The sequence below is a fragment of the Petaurus breviceps genome, unplaced genomic scaffold, assembly GCF_028583685.1.
Source record: "Petaurus breviceps papuanus isolate PSGF00001 unplaced genomic scaffold, PetGlider_PUasm1.0 90721, whole genome shotgun sequence".
NCBI classification, from domain to species: Eukaryota; Metazoa; Chordata; class Mammalia; order Diprotodontia; family Petauridae; genus Petaurus; species Petaurus breviceps.
In genome coordinates this window covers 4,281,609-4,284,769 of record NW_027187322.1, presented here as the reverse complement: position 1 = coordinate 4,284,769, position 3,161 = coordinate 4,281,609, and the positions used below count along the sequence as shown (strand labels likewise).

The following is a 3,161-nucleotide window of genomic DNA, read 5'->3' as shown; positions in this document are numbered from 1 at the left end:
GGAGGAGGAGGAGGAAGGATCATCACCGCTCCCCAGATGCTCAATAAGGAAAGGCCAAATCAGGCTGTTTCTTCGGGAAGGTGTTTGAGAAGGAAGTCCAGCTGAGAGGCTACATATAGAGAAAAGGGTGTTAGTGCATTTGGAGTCAGACGGGGCAGGCTGGAAGGCGGGTTATTATATATTATATTATATAGCTGCGCTCCTCGCTGCCTGAGGGAGCTCAGATGAGTCCCTTCCTGGGCTTTCTATTCTTTGTGATGAGGGGCTCAGGTGGCTCCTTCCAACTGCGACATCCTGCGGTCCCTTCCTCCGGGGACCCTGCAGAATGGCTTACTGTTCCCCCCCCCCCAACCTTTCCCCATCCCTTCCCCTCCTACTATATTCCTGTCCCTGAAGAAGATATGGGTGGGAAGTTATAAAGTCTCATGGTGATGTCTCTCATGTGGAGGGAGCATGCTTTCCCATCCAGATCTCTGATCACTCTTCTCAACTCACCTCAAGAGCTAACCCTACCCAACCCCTCAGTCCTATTCTTCCCAGGACTGAGACTCCTTGGAATCCCCCAGTTTAGGCTCCCTGCTCCTCCTCCCTCTCCATGGCCATCTTCTTTCTTTCAGTAATGATAATATCCTCAATGGAACCCCTCTGACACCCCTTCCACTCAGATGCCACACCAGGTTCAAGGCATTTTGGGGATATCAGTCAACATTCATTTAAAAACCATACATAGCTCATGAGCCCCCACTGGTGTGTTCCTTCTAGCAGGCAACCAAAGGACATATTAAATTCAAAGCAAAAAGCATTTCATAAAATAGCATAACAATATAAATTCACAGTATTTATAGATAAATGTGTAGATATTTAATAAACTAGCATAGTAACATGAATGCATTGCACAGCCAGAAAATTGCCGGTACGGTCAGGAGTGCATTCTCTCACAGGTTATCACACCACCAATAGAAGAGATGAACAGGGAGCATACAAGTAGGGAACATTCACATGTGTTCGGCCAGGGAAGATTGTATAGAGCACGTATGGCCAGGGTACACGCATGACTGGGACAACTCGGTCCTCTGGTGATTCCCCCATGGAGCCCGAATCTGCGACTCTTTTTCCTGTAGTACTGCTTGCTTTAGGGTTTCTCCTAAGAGCCACAGCTTCTCTTCTCTGCTGCTGCTGCTCTCTGGTGCCATTGGCTGGTATTTGGCTACTCTGTAGTCTCTTCCCCCTTCAGAGAAGCACTGGTCCAAGGTGTTTAGCTTGGTGGCTTAAGGGCCAATTGTAGTTCTTGTATGATGCTATCCCCTAACCAGAAGCACTCAGACAGCCGGCAAGAAAAACCTTTCGATATTTTAAATCTGTTTTTTGAACTCCTTTCCTTCTGCTGCTATTCTGAGTCCCTCTGGTTAAATTTTATTTGAGTTATATATAATCCAAAGTTCCTTTGAACTCCTAGCCTATTCCTAGCCATTAAGTTAATCCTTCAAATCATCACAGGGGCTCCGCTAAGCAATAGCAAAGAAGGGGTGACTTTTTCAGGTGGCAAGGTCCTTTTCAGGCTCCACAATGTCCCCTGTTATGCATTCATACCTTCAATCCATCAGCCCCCCAGCACTTGTGCCTGGCACTAAGGAAGCAAAGACAAAAATCAGCTCTGGTCTCTCCCCATTCATAATGAGAAGAACCCCCATCTCTACAGCAGTGCAAAGCAGAGTCGTCTGCTGGTTGTGAGAACAAATCCCAAGCCGGAAATAATTTTGGAAAGAAATCCATTCGGTGAAGGAGAGAGCCAGAAGAAGGTTCGGTTCCTGGCTGGGCATCTGCAAGTTTGCCCTAGAGTCCCTAGAACGGCTGAGGGCGTTTGCCTGATTGGCCTCAGGAGGCAGTCTCCAGAGAAGGGCAGTTTGGAATGTCTAGCAGGACATATGACAGCATTCCTTCCAACCATCCCATCTTCTCTGAGTGTCTCTGAGCTCGGCCTGACCTCTACAGTAAACTTTTAGGTTAGATAATTTCTAAGGAGCAGCTAATATGCACAGTGCATAGAACTCAGGTCCTGAGTTCAAATTTGACCTCAGTCTCATACTAGCTGTGTGATCCTGGACAAGTCACTTAACCCCGTTTGTCTCGATTCCTCATCTGTAAAATGAGCTGGAGAAGAAAATGGCAAACCACTCCAGTGTCTCTGCTGAGAAAACCCCAAATGGGGTCACAGAAAGTTGGACACCCCTGGGGGAAAAACAAAACAAAACAAAACACCAAGCTACATGAAGCTAGGTTCAAACAATATTAATAATAACAAAGTACTCTCTAGCGAGTGAGGCAAAGGTAAACACAGAGGCTCCTTGGGGACAGGAACTTCCTTGTTTGTCTTTGTTCTGCCAGTACCTGGAAAGGATTAGAAACCACCAAGATCTTTGGGGGCCCCAAGGTGGGGATTATAAACTCCTTTACTGCCTGGAATAATCAATTCCTGACACACCGCAGGCCCTTAATCCTCATTAGAAGCTCATTAGATTATAAACTCCTCCTATTAGATTGTAAACTCTTCCCATTCCATTGTAAACTCCTTGAGGGCAGCATTTGCTTTAGAGTTTTAGGCCTCTTTGTTTCCCTAGTTCTTAGCACAGAGTAGAAGATTAATAAATGTTGATTGACTGATTGATTCTAGCTATGTCCTTGAGTTTTATCCCCTACCAGACCGGCAGCATCCTGAGGGCAGGTCTTGTACAGTTCCCTCTGACCACCCCAAGGCTGGGTAGCCCACTGGCACTTCCTAAATGTTCAATTCAATCCACTGCCCCACCCTAGAACGTGGAAACACAAAGACAAAAACAAATTAGTCCCTGCCCTTAGCTCACATTATACCCCCTCCTAAGTAAGCATAACAGGAAGGAGTGAGAGCTCTAAAAACTTGTCAGATCCAACAAGAGCCGGTCAGTGGGGAGTTGAGACCTGGGTTCAAGCAGGAAGGAGTCGAAGATTGAGAGGTGGAGAAGAGTGAGGCCAGCTGGCCAGATGAGGAGGTGGGAGGTCATGGCGACACGAACTGACACCCAAAGACAGAAGTGATGTGCCTGATGGGCGAGCATCCTTTTCTAGCTTCCTCATGATTGAACTATTTAAAGGTGTCTGGGCTCTGCTTGCCCTAGGTTGCGGGG

At 47.0% G+C, this 3,161-nt stretch overlaps 1 protein-coding gene across 1 annotated transcript in view; it reads left to right on the top strand.

The window, feature by feature from the left end:
* The window catches only part of TBX10 (T-box transcription factor 10), a 14,750-nt gene that overhangs the window by 781 nt on the left and 10,808 nt on the right, over positions 1-3,161 (top strand). The gene's annotated exons all lie outside the window — the stretch shown is intronic.